This window comes from Lactuca virosa, chromosome 3 (assembly GCF_052849685.1).
Source record: "Lactuca virosa cultivar CGN04683 chromosome 3, Lactuca_virosa_CGN04683_v6, whole genome shotgun sequence".
In the NCBI taxonomy this organism is placed as follows: Eukaryota; Viridiplantae; Streptophyta; class Magnoliopsida; order Asterales; family Asteraceae; genus Lactuca; species Lactuca virosa.
Window position 1 is genome coordinate 35940231 of NC_136428.1, and position 14375 is coordinate 35954605.

The 14375-nt window shown below is 36.6% G+C and overlaps 1 long non-coding RNA gene across 1 annotated transcript; it reads left to right on the plus strand.

The window, feature by feature from the left end:
- The first annotated feature begins 12899 nt into the window (after positions 1–12899).
- LOC145165484 (uncharacterized) lies at positions 12900–13992 on the plus strand. The gene is made up of 2 exons (XR_013740069.1): positions 12900–13168; positions 13252–13992. It is a non-coding gene; the product is annotated as an uncharacterized LOC145165484 (long non-coding RNA).
- The last annotated feature ends 383 nt before the right edge of the window (positions 13993–14375 follow it).

Below are 14375 nucleotides of genomic sequence, written 5' to 3' on the forward strand. Positions count from 1 at the left end.
TCCTTTGCTTACCTTGGCAGCTATGGACTTAGTGCCTATTGTATAAATCTCGGGAAGCGATGGACTTCGTGCCTATTCCTTAGGATAATCCTTAGGAATGAATGAATGGAGGACAGATGATTCTTAAGATCTTTAAGAATAAAGAAGATAATGTGGATGGGAAATTTGGTTGATTGTTTGAAGTTTAAACATAATAAATTTATTTATTGTGGGTTGAAAACCCTATATGCTCACCAGGCTCCCAAGCCTGACCCACTCAGCCTTTTATATTATTACAGGTAGTGGAACAAGAGCATAGTTGGACGATGACGAGGGATTTTGGATTATAGGCCAATAGTTGTAAATAACTGTTGTAAGTCTTATAATATACTGTTTATGCTTTTGGTCTATATCGGAACATGACATCCCGAGGTTTTGTTATGAAATGGAAAATATATTTCTTTAAGAAATGATTTGATAAATTTTATCATATTTTGTTTTGGGGAAAAATTCCGCAACATCTTTTAAAAGATTACTCTGATTTTATTTTAAAAGCATAAACTAAATCGATCTTTCTGGCCGAAAAATTTGGGGATGTCATAATCACAATAGATCGGAATGCGTTGAAAGCGGTAACCATAATCCAAAAGTTGAGATTTCATCCAGAGAACTTGAGATGTACAGCTGGTAGCATCAATGTATTTTGCTTCGTCTGTAGAGAGTGCAATGGAGTTCTGCTTCTTGGAGGACCAACTAACCAATCGACCACCTAAAAATTTGCAGCCACCAGGTGTGCTTTTTCTGTCCAATTGCAGACCACCATAGTTTGAATCTGAATATGCTTAAAGTAGGAAACTCTCATTTGCTGGGTACCAGATTCCGAGATTCTTTGTACCTTTGAGGTATCAGAATATTTGCTTAATTGCCAAAAGATGGGACATCTTTGGATTGACTTGAAATCTGGCACACAAACATGTTGAAAACATGATGTCCGGACGACTTGCTGTGAGATAGAGTAGGGATCCAATCATTTATCTGTACTTCTTTTCATTAACTGCCACAGTTGAAGGGTCCGAAAAGATCTTGTCTGAAACCCATCGGTACCTTGGTTGAGGCACAGGTGTCCTTTGAGTACTTTTTGAGGAGTTCCAAGATATACTTCTCTTGGTGAATGAAAATTCCTTTGTTAGTCTGTTTGACTTTGAGGCCAAGAATGAAGCTTAATTCCCGATTCATACTCATTTGAAATCTACTAACCATTAACTTAGCAAAGTCAGCAACCATTGAAGAATCGGTGGATCCGAAAATGATGTCGTCAACATAAATTTGGACCAGCATGAGATGTTTTCCATTTGACCTTTGGAACAGAGTAGGATCTAGAGTTCCTCTTTGAAAGCCTGAACGCTTGAGAAAGTCGGTGAGGGTCTCGTACCATGCGCGAGGAGCTTGCTTAAGGCCATAGACAGCTTTCCGGAGTTTGTAGCAGCAGTTCGGATATGCTAGATTAACAAAACCGGGAGGCTGTTGAAGATATACTTCAGTATCAAGTTCACCATTTAGAAAAGCACTTTTGACATCCATCTGGTAAACCTTGAAGCCTTTATGAGCAACATAAGCAAGAAAGATTCAGATAGCTTCAAGACGTGCAACAGGAGCAAAGGTCTCATCGTAGTCAAGCCCTTCAATCTGTGTAAATCCTTTAGCCACCAATCTTGCTTTGTTTCGAATGATAACTCCTGCATCATCTAATTTGTTCCGAAACACCCATCTAGTGCCAACAATTGGATGATTCTGAGGAGGAGGGACGAGAGTCCAAACTTCATTTCTGTCAAATTATGCCAATTCTTCTTGCATGGATGTAATCCAATCAACATGTTCAAGTGCTTCTTTGATGGATTTGGGTTCAAGCATTGAGATAAATGCCGAAAAATGACATTCATTTTTAAGACTTGTGGTAGAGCGAGTTTGTACGCCAGCGTTTGGGTTTCCAATAACTTGGTTCGGAGGATGATCCTTGGTCCAAACATGTAATCTCGGAAGTTCTTGTGCAGCAGATGATCCAATATCAACAATGGGGTTATGTTGCTCCCCCTGAATAGTTTGAACGTGTGGATGATGCTCCCCCTGAACTTCTGAACCGGATATGTTGACGTCATCTTCAGGTGGGAATTCAAAGAAATTTGCATCATCATCGATGTTGATAGGATTGGAATCGAATTCAGCAGCTGCATCTTGAAATCCATCCACATTTGATTCAAGGGAAGAGTGACCATTCTCCTCCTCAACCTGAGAAGGTTGAAACGGTTCGGAATCAAATGGAGGAAGACTAGGAGTTGGACCGGAGACGTTTTGGGAGACCGGAGCTTCGGATGTGGTTGGTCTTGTTCGAGATTCCGAATCAAGAGCCGTTTCTGAGGGTCCGAATAATGTCTCAAAGTCAACTTCAAAGATTGTTTGCTGGTTCGGACATCCTGGCGCTGGCGCATCAGACTCCATGATGTGAGTTGTAACGTGGGTTGGGCCAGAATTACGAACGAAATTTCCATCAAAGGTAACGTCAAAACTTTCTTCCAGAACACGGGGTCTCCGATTAAGAACTCGATAAGCCTTTGATTTAGCTTAATATCCAAGGAAGATGGCTTCATCAGCTTTGGGTTGGAACTTGGTAAGCTGATCACGGTTGTTCTTGATGAAGCATCTGCATCCGCAAACATGAAGAAACGAGATAGTTGGCTTCCGACCATTCATGGCTTCATACGGTGTTTTGTTGAGGCGTCGATTGATGATACTTCTATTCTAAGTAAAGCATGTTGTAGAAACAGCTTCAGCCCAAGATAGAGTGGAAGATTTGCAAAGTTGAGCATGGATCGAGCAACTTCAACAAGTGTTTTGTTTCGCTGTTCGACTACACCGTTTTGTTGAGGAGTGTATGGAGTAGAAAAATTATGGTCGATACCCTTCTCGGTAAGGAAGTTTTCAATGGTGGAATTAGTGAATTCCGAACCATTGTCACTTCGGATTCTTCTTATAGGGAGTTTGATGAGAACTTCTGTTCCTTTGATAAAGTTGATGAGCTCGGAGGCTATTTCGGATTTGAGCCTTAGGAAGAAGACCCAGGTGAACCTAGTAAAGTCATCCACAATCACAAGAATGTATTTTTTGTGATGCAAACTCTCTACTGTTGATGATCCATACAGATCAATGTATATAAGTTCTAATGGTTTCGAGATTGATTTTTCAATGATGACGGGATGACCCTTATTTGACTGCTTTCCACACTCACATGCAGCACATAAATGATCATTTTCGAACTTGAGGAGTGGCAGACCTCTAACCATTTCACCCGAAACAAGATCATTCATATATCTAAAGTTCAAGTGAGCAAGTCATACTATGCCATAACCAACTGACGTCAGGAACAACTTTTGAGAGTAAGCAGAGTTGGGGCGTGCCAATGATCATGTTGATATCAAAAAGATACATGTTCTTGTTGTGATTTGACTTGATCAAGCATTCCTTTCGATCTTCGGACATGACGTAGTTGTGTTTCTTGTAGAATTCAACTCGACGATTTGCATCTGTGAGTTGAGCCACACTTATCAAATTATGCTTCAAGTAAGCTACATATGCCACGTTTGAAATTGAGAAGTTGCCATTTGTAAGGATGCCATAACCTCGGATCTAAGAATTGGAGTTGTTGCCATACGTCACATAGCCATCATTTGGTGCAAGTTTGAGATCTCGCAGAAAGTCCTTCTGCCCCGTCATGTGCATAGAGCAAGCACTATCAACATACCATATTGTCTCTTGCTTCGAAGCACAGAGTGCCTGAAAAATTAGTGAGTTGTAGAGTTTTTAGGCTCCGAGTTAGGTTTTGGGATGAAGGCACGAGTCTTAGGCTTCGGTTGTGACTTTTGAGCAACAGATGGTTTGGAAGGTTTGTTCCGAGATTCCTTAGGAAAAAAACAGAAGGCGATGGTTCTTTCATCTATCCAGTAGTCATACCAAATGACATGATAGTTCGAAATAGCTTTCTTCAAACATTCAACTTCCGGAGTAGTGGGAACTACTGTGTCTTCCGGAGTTGTTGTTTCATCATTGAGTGTTTTAACTTTCCAAACAAGGTTTTGTTGTGAAGATTTTGAAGAGTTTGTTTTCTTAACATATTTTACTTTGGTTGATGACACATTTGATTTTGAAAGTTGTGGTTTAAAAATTATACCATCAGCTTTGGCAATGAAAACGGATGAAACAGTCCGAGGAGAGTTGTTTCAGACAGATTTGGTGCTTACACTTGACTTTTTCGGAGTGGGACTGACCACTTTCTTTTGTTCTACAAGACTGGGATGATTGGAAGGCCTCTTGAGGATGTTAGTGGGTGTGAAGGTGTTTTGACTATGAGTTGATGAATGAGAATTCCGAGATACACTCTTTTTGGAGTTCTCAAGGAATCTTGAATTTTGTCTTGTCTTAACTTCCTTTTTGTGAGCATTTCGAGCTTCTACCTTAGGATCTACAATATCTTTCCTATTAAACATTGGCTTTCTTTTGGAATGATACGAAGATTTGGAAGTTTGTCCTACTGAGGGATTGTTGAACACAGGCTTAATGGGAACTAGATTTGTTTTGGAAATCAGTTGAGGTTCAGAATCACATGAGATTGACTCATCAACATCACTATCTAAAGATGCCCAAACACACTCTGAAGATTCAGGTCCAGTTGATTCCAGAAAAATTTCCTCAACAACACAGTTGTTAGGAGGGTTGTGGTTCAGATTTTGAGCAACAAAATTTGGAGTACTAGAGTTTAGTTTCGAGGTCCGATTCAGGTCCAGGTTTGTCAGAGGCGAAAATTGCGTGGAATCGGGACTCTTGAAAACTATAGGCTTAAATTCAGGAATCAAGGATGCAAAATGGTCAGGAGTCTCATGAAGGGGTGACAAGTAGGGGTGTTCAAAACCGGATATCCGAAAATTCGGATATCCGAATTTCGGATATCCGAAATTTCAGATAGTGGATTTTTGGTATCCGAATCAGTATTCGAAAATATACAATATTTTACATCCAACTAATTAAAACACAATTAAAATTAACTATATGAGATGTAATATGTAACAAGATAAACAATTAAAAAACTTAATTTTTATGAATTTGTGATAACGTCTAAGTGACAGTAACATTTAAAAGATAGTGTATATATGTAAAGCATACAAAATTAGAATCTCTATTAGCAAAAGAACAACTAGAGTCAAAATGGAACTCTAAATACCATATTTTTGTAAATGATGAATTTTGTTTTCCTTCTTGGATAACTCTTAATATTCGACAATAAAAGTAATAATGAAAGAATAAAATGACCGAAGTCATTTCAATAAAGAAAAATACTAAAGGCTTAAAACAGCACAAAGCATTGATCAAAGAAAAATATATAACTAATTATGCTCTTACAAAACATATTTAGCATTGACGCATAAGTATGGATTGATAAAACACATTAAAAATAGTTTAATATTTTATATTCTTCGGATATCGGATATTCGAAATATCCAAAAATTTATAAAAACGACTATCCGAATCCGAATCTGAAAAGTCGGATATCCGAAAATTCGGGTATCCGAAATTTCGGATAATTTCGGATCGGATTTTCGGATTTTTTTGCTTCCATTTATCAGATACGAATATTTTTGAACACCCCTAGTGACAAGGGAGAAACAGGTGTGTCTGGATGTTTAATGTTCGGAACATCTCCCATAAAATTCAGATTTTGTAACTCATTCAAGGGACGAACAACTGGTTTTGGAAACTCACTTTCAAGACCAGGAGCTTTTGACCAAGGATGACGAAAATTGTGAGTCATTCGTTCATTTGCTTCAAGAATGTCTATGGCATGGTGCATGACATCAATCTTAGCATTAAGACGTTTGTTATCAGAAATTAAAACATTTCTTTCAGAATAAGTGATTTCACATTTGTCTTTAAGAATGATACATTCATCTTTTGACATTACAAGTTCATGTTCTAGAGACTCTATTTTTAACTTCTTATCCTCGAAACGTAACCTAAGACGACTCAATTCACTGTCCTTCTTCTCACTGATTTCTATGGCTGACTCATAGGCTTTGTAAATGATGTTCATATCTGATTGGATCTGGGTTAGATACAGTTCACAAAGAGACAATTCAAAATTATTATTAGTAATCATAGATTTTACCTGTTGAACGATGCTTCTGCCAGGCGGATCATTGGTAGCCATGTAACAGTAGTTTGACTCAGCATCTTCATCATCTCTTTCGGACCCAGACGACCAGTAGCCTTCATCACATTCAATTTTTTGTCGAGCCATAAGACACATGTTTCTGCCAGTGGTTACGTCATCATCATCTCCAGACGACCAATACCCTTCCACATCCCTTGATACATTAGTAACAAAAGCCTTTTCACTTTCAGCCAATTCTTGAGCTCGGCGTGCATAGTAAGCAGAGTCCTTGATCTTCGATTTTGGGACTTCGGCTAAGCAATCCTTGAAAAAGTGGTTTGCATGTCCACATTTATGACACGCAATTTTGGGTTTTTCAGTCTTCGGAATCTGTGGAGGTTCCGAGGTGTGATTCGTAGTAGGAAGATTAGGCTTGTAGGATGGAGGGTTTTTGGAAGGTTTGTTAAATGGTTGATGATTATTTTGGTGAGGAGCTTGAAAGCGGTTGTTTTGGTGAGGAGTTTGGAAACGGTTGTTGTGAGGCTTGTTGAAAGGACGGTTGTATTTCATGGAAAGTAGAGCAAAATCTTGTTGAAAACGTAGTTCGGAGTCCATTTCATCAGGGTTAAAAGTTTCCACAGATTGATAGTTGGAGTTTGTAAGAACAAGAACGGTTGGAGGTGAGGGTTGAACAGGAGGAATGTAGGGAACAACAGCTGTGAGAGGGTCCGAAACGATTGGGTTTGAGATTTATGGATCATAGGAAATGACTAGAGCTAAAGGACCTCCAGTGAGTTCGCGTAGAGTTTGAGCAACATTTGACTCATGACCTTGAAGCTCATCAAAAAGTTGATAGAGCTTAAGCTTCTTCAGAGACCCATTGCTCTGAAGACATGATTTCACGTTTCCCCATCCCTTTCTGAGATTGTTAATGAACTTGAGATTGTACTTAAGTGGAGTTCGGACTATCCCATGAGCTGTCATGTTGTTGACAACAATTCGATATCTATTTGAGGCCGAGGCAACAGATTCACCAGGTGTTGTAGTGAAAATGTCGAACTCATTGACAACCGAAGTCAGGCGCTTATCCTTCTTATTCTCTGACCCTTCAAACAAATCTTGAAGTGTGTCCCAAATCTCTTTTGCGGACTTGCACAGTTTGATGTGCTCAAAGAGAGAGGGTGGAACACCAAACACCATTTCCGAAAAGGCAACTTGATCAGCATGCAACTTTTCAAGATCATCAGCAGTGAGAGGTGCTTGTCGTTGTTGATCCTGTCCCAAGAGAGTTGCAACAACATCTCTAACAATGGTTCGAACTGGAACATGAGGACCTTCTTTAACGGATCTCCAGATAGATTCACCTTTTTATTTTCCAAGTAAAAATCTTTCCATTCTGACTTTCCAGTGATCATATTCTTCAACAACTAGCAGTGGGGCACGTGTAGGGCAACCCACACTATTTGCTATTTGCATTGAGTACATTTGTTGAGTATTAGGAGCAGCAATTGAAGTTAAGATATCTTGAGCAAAAGTGGTATATAGAAGAACTTTTATCCTGAACACAGAAATGATCGAAATACCAAGGTAATCTCGAATCAACTATAATCTGTTCTTATGGATTCAAAGGACAACCATTCAAGCTCTGATACCAATTGTGAGAACAAGGATCTGGTTGCGCAGGGACAAGGATTGAAAATTCAAACCTTGAGTTAATGCTTAAGATCAATGTATGCTACTAACTTAATAGAGAATCAACAAAGTAATTCAAGTATTAAATATAAGACAATGAATATGATCAAGTGAAGACAATAAATGAACACAAAGAATGTTTGAAAGATAGATTAGAGAGAAAGGTGCAAGTGAAGTAAATGTGAAAATGTCTATCTTTGGTGAAGCAATCCGTCATTTGTAATTGTCATTGAATGCTCCTTATATAGGAGAATAAGGTACATAGTACAAACCATAAACATACATAGGACCGGATAATAGAGTTACTCCTCACACTCTGATTATTTAAGTTGACAAAAAGACTAAGTCCTATGATACGTTACATCAAACAAAATGACAAAGTTAATTAATACAGAAAAAAAGTACATTCGGACAACACAACTTCAAAACATCAACTCCTGAACATAAACTTTGTTCTGGACACCAATTTCACTCCTGAACATGGATTGACTCCTAAACATCTTCTGACTTCGGAACACTATCTTACTCCTGAACTGGCTTACATCGGAACATACAAGGACAGAGATTGCTAGAGGTTCACTTTCAGGTTCCAATAGTCAATGGGTTTTTAGAGTACATCTGGTGAACACTTAGTTCAAAAGCACTTATTGGTTATGAGCCTGCTAGCGTTCCACTGGACTGTCTAGAATAGTCTGTGGTTATCATCTATCGTTCCTCTAGCATAGATATCAGGAACACAGATAATAAGCACATATATAATGTATTAATATTAAATACTTCATATCTATGTGTAAGACGAAAGTAACTATGCACTCACTTGTTAAAGTGACGACTCGAAATTCGGACAGCGCTTCGCTTCTAGCAACTGTCTTTTCCTTTGACGTAACCTAGTATCATTATCACTAAGTCTTAGTCAAATATTTATTGCGACTACTTATTAGTCTAGATTCATCATTAATTCAAAGTCTACTGATCTATAGCTGATAAGAGACAACCAGGTAGGGTCATATCGGAGGTAGGGTCTGTTTGGTATACAAAGTATACTGTTTAGAAATCGCACTTTAAACAACTCACTAAATCCAGCCTAGACATCATCTCCGTAAGTAGATCAATCAGTATAACGACTTGGAATCACTGATAAATCTTGTTTATAGGTTCATAATAACGATAATGTATTTAAACATAAGTTACACTTAAAGCGTAATAGGTGTAGCTCAACTTACAGGGTTTTAGCGAAAACTTAGAACTCCGTGGTCAGAACTTCGTCGCTGGATCTTTTTTCCTAAAAGATTCTTGTAGCGCTTCAGCACTCACATTACTATACTAAAACTACAGAAAGAGAAGTCGAATCACGAGGGGCCTAAATGTTCGGGGGATAAAAAGAGAAAGACTCTTGAATCATGAGAATGGTGCAAGAAATATGAGAGCCTAGAGCCTCATATTTATAGTAATTGAATTTTCAAAAACTACCCTTTATAGTTACTTAAATGACCTTATAGTTATTTAAACGACCAAACGCCCCTTGATAATACTATTTTTAATAGATTTAACGATATTTGTACTAAACTAATGTCGAAAGTATTCAATATTAGCCTTATAATGACCGCATTGTCGATAGTTTTCGAATAAGATATATATATATATATATATATATATATATATATATATATATATATATATATATATATATATATATATATATATATATATATATATATATATATATGGGGATAGGGAATATACATTACAACCCCACCTAAGCTTAGGTACTAAACCTCTAAAATATGTCGTTTTAACATGCTAAATATACCCGGTTTGGTTTCACTTGGTAAATATATCATCCTCCATAACATTTCTTTCTTTCATTATCATTTTACCATCTCTGTTTTCTTTCCTCAATTATCGTTTATTACTTCACCCAAGTGAACATTACTAAACCCTAAACCTAAACCCTAAACTCTAAATTTAAACCCTAAACCCTAAACCTTAAACCTAAACCCTAAACCCTAAATCTAAACCCTAAACCCTAAACCCTAACCCTAAACCCTAAACCCTAAACCCTAAATCTAAACCCTAAACCCTAAACCTAAACCCTAAACCTAAACCCTAAATCCTAAACCCTATTGTGTCGATCTTGAATTTACATCTTGAAGTATTAATCGTGAATCCATTAACCATAATCTTTATATAGTAAAACAATGTATTTTCAAAAGGTTTAGTACCTAAGCTTAGGTGGGGCTGTAATGTATATTCCCTTTTCCCTATATATATATATATATATATATATATGTGTGTGTGTGTGTGTGTGTGTGTGTGTGTGTACATATATATGATTTATACTTTATTTTAATACGTAAATATACTATTATAAATTATAACTTGTTCATACGAACTTCGTTTTTGACGTTCTTTATTTCCACGCGTAGTTATCAAAGAGATCTACAACTTTCATTTAGACTCTATCGGCTAATTTTGGCTTTATTTTTTCGTCCATATTTTTATAATATTAAATGATTATGTTAAAATCATAACTCTCTCGTACGCACTCCGTTTTTAGCATTCTTTTTCTCAAAATTCTTATTTTAAAGAGTACTACGATTTTCTTTTTGGTGGCTTTAGTTAAAAGTCAATCATTCTCTTTATAGCTTTTTACGTCATACATTTGTTGTGCGCAGCTGACTTTTATATCTTATAAAAATCATATTTAATTCATACGGAGTCGGATTCCTATGAAATTTATATTTTTTGGGTTCGGAAAGACGCGTACTTTCTATATATATATATATATATATATATATATATATATATATATATATATATATATATATATATATATGTGTGTGTGTGTGTGTGTGTGTGTGTGTGTTTGCGCACTTATTTTTACGATTTACAAACGATTCGACTAATTTTTCATATTTTATTATATTATAATAATCATAATATTCATATAATTCTTCTTTATTACGTCAAATAAGTTACAATTGTTGACCCTAACTATTACTTTGGTTAAAATTATTTATCGTAGATAATATTCTGTAAAAAAATCATTTTTAACGCTTATTATATCTTAATTGACTAGCCCGAATCTGTGGGTGTTACAGTTTAGTCCAAACCTCGACTTTTTTGGCTTCGTGGTCCTTTTGATCTAGTTTGGTTGCAAATTTGGTACCTCTGTAAACTGAAATGAGTGTAATACCATCGGGGTATTTATTTTCTATTTTTCTTTCATTTTTTCTAAAATTCCAATACTTATTTATTTATTTATTTAAATAAGTCAAAACTACAAAAATGGTCCCTGTGGTATGTATTTTTCAGAGGTTTAGTCCAAACCTCGACTTTTTTGGCTTCATGGTCCTTTTGGCCTAGTTTTTACGTGGAAATGGTCCCCGACTTAACTTCCGTTAAGTTGTTGCTGTTAACCTCCTAACGTGTCTACCACATGAGGGTAAATTTGTCTTTTCACCTTTTAGGGACCATTTTTGCACCTGAAAAAAAAATATCCCCTTTCTTTTTAAAAAAATTTAATACATATTGATTTATTTTAATAATTAAATAATAAAAGAGGTCTCTCTCTCTGTGTGTGTGTGTATATATATATATATATATATATATATATATATATATATATATATATAAGAAAAAGTAAAACAAACACCCCTAATCCATCTTGTACTGCTAAAGAAGCCTCTACAGCTTACGAAGTCAAAAATCTGGAGTTTGTAGCCATGTCGAAAGCTTCAAAGGGTGAATCTAACAATGTAAAATACACCACCACCAACACTACTAAAGCTTCGTCGTCCACCGCCGTTTCTCAACCTCCAAAACCAACCATCTCCGGGGAATCAATAGGTGTAATTTCTCACATTTCACCACCTTCAGTTATCGAGACTGAATCATCCTCCATTTCAAGTAAGATAATATCTTCCACCGGAGCTTTTGAAACCTGCAAAGCTAAAAGCAAACTCGCAAACAAATAAATGATGCCTCACTCTCCGATTATTCCTCAGGTGCGAGTTCTACACCCACATCGATTCAGTCACGGTGGATGCTTATCATTTTACCGATTCAAGTTTGCTATTGGTTGCAAATTCAACAATCACAACTATGCTCAAGGATCTCTTTAATCCGGTACACACAAGAGAGAGGTAGAGAGCTGAGTTCTTTGGAAACTGATTAAATCACCTCTTCGATGACATCCTAACGCTAAAGCTTCATCTCCATTAAAGTGAGTAATCTCATGACGCCATGAAAATCAGATCTCCAGGAAGCGTTGATTTTGTGGTGAGTTATTTCACCCATCTTCTTCATCCATGACCTTTCCCTGTTTTGGAAGCCATTAGGTTCTGATTGCCTCACAAAAGAAACCCATGAAAAGGTAGAGAGACGATGGTTTGGGTGTGGATTGAAATCAATTTGTTCCAGATTTGTGGGTCAAAATCGATTTTTTTCCAGATTCTTGAACACATTCACATTGAAGAAATCCCTTCGGATAATGTGAAGAAATCGATTTAGGGTTCTAGATTAAGAGGAAAGAATCGACTCTGTTCGTTATTCTTCAACAGACATACACACACGTGTATTCAAAGCGCGCGCGCGCGCGCGAGAGAGAGAGAGAGAGAGAGAGAGAGAGAGAGAGAGAGAGAGAGAGAGAGAGAGAGAGAGAGAGAGAGAGAGAAAGAAACCTGTTTTATTTTTTAATTATTAAAATAAATAAATAGGTATTAATTTTTAAAAAAAGAAAAGAGATATCTTTTTTTCAAGTATAAAAATGGTCCCTAAAAGGTGAAAAGACAAATATACCCTAATGTGGGAGGTACATGAGAGGGTTAACGACAACAACTTAACAGAAGTTATGTAGGGGGACCATTTCTACGTACCAACTAGGCCAAAAGGACCATGAAGCCAAAAAAGTCGATGTTTGAACTAAAACTTGGAAAAATGCATACTATAGGGGCAATTTTTGCAATTTTGTGTTTAAATAATTAAAAAACATGAAGGGCCTCTCTCTTACACACACGCAAAAACCCAGTGGCTTTTTAAATGTCTGCAACACTTCGACGCATTATTGCATTTGAGGGTTGTTCCTTGTGTTCAACAATACAAACCCACAAGAACAAAAAGAGATTTTTAATCTAAATTTCCTTCTATTTTCTCTGTTTTTGTTTTCGCTGATGGATTTTCAAGGAATCATCCCATTTTATCGTTCGATGAAGGGTACTCACACTTATTTGGGGATATTAATCTAATCGTCTTAAAAGATGGAAAATATGTGCACTTATCTCTGGATGCATGAAAGAACAGGTTCATTCATATACTAAAACATTAAATCTCCTTTCATTTTTATACATATAATCTTATGTTTTTTGTGTTTAATGTGTTTTTAGGGTCTGGATTTGAGTCTCAAGACTTCTACTTCCATGGATTCTTGGGTTTTGTTAGGGCCTGAAATAGATTTTGGGTTTATTAGGGTCGGAAAGTGTTGATTTCAAAAGCTTCTCCATGGATGAACAAAGTGAACACACACACGTACACCTTCAAATTGATTCTGGAGTGTGTGTGTTCTCCCAAAATCTTGCCTGAAAACCCATTCCCACTCAAGTTCGGACTGATATCGCTTTCAGATTTCCAATACACACCGGAATATCCTGTAAGATTGCTCATCTTTCCCAACTCCCCCACACGCATGGATGATTTCAGAACAAAATCATACAACTACAGTGATCGTGAAATGCAATTAAAGGAAAATCCAATGGTGGATTTGGATAAAAATGCCCGATTTCGAACACCACCGACCCCGCGATTTCAGATCTTACAACGTTTCATATGCCTCTTCCTACAAAATGCCACAAACGAACATGAATATTTTTGTTTTCGGCGCTGGGATGATTTTAAGTTGAAGAAAGGGAAATCCACAAATGGATCCGCCAAAAAATCATGGAGTTTTAGTAATCCTGAGTTTCAGAGGAAGAAGAGGGTTACGTGATACAAAGTCTACTTGTTGAAGGAAAACTCAAAGGGTCCTTTAGGAAGAGCTTCAGATGGCTTAAAGATAAGTATACAATTGTTGTTTATGGGTAATGTTTTTCTTCCATTCTTTGTTAATTTGAGATACATCTCCATGAATACTGGTTCTTCTCGATGTGAACTTTATAAGTTTTCAACTTTTCATGTAGAGAGAGAGAGAGAGAGAGAGAGAGAGAGAGAGAGAGAGAGAGAGAGAGAGAGAGAGAGAGAGAGAGAGAGAGAGAGAGAGAGAGAGAGAGAGAGAGAGTTTTTATTTTTTATTTTTAATTATTAAAATAAATAAATAAGTATTAGATTTAAAAAAAAAAAATAGAAAATAAATAACCAAGAGTATTACAGTCGTTTCAATTTACTGATGGACCAAATCTGCAATCAAACTAGCTCAAAAATACCATGAAGCCAAAAAAATCGAGGTTTTGACTAAAACTCAGTAAAAATGCATACCACAAGGATCATTTTTACAGTTTTGTCTATAAATTATATA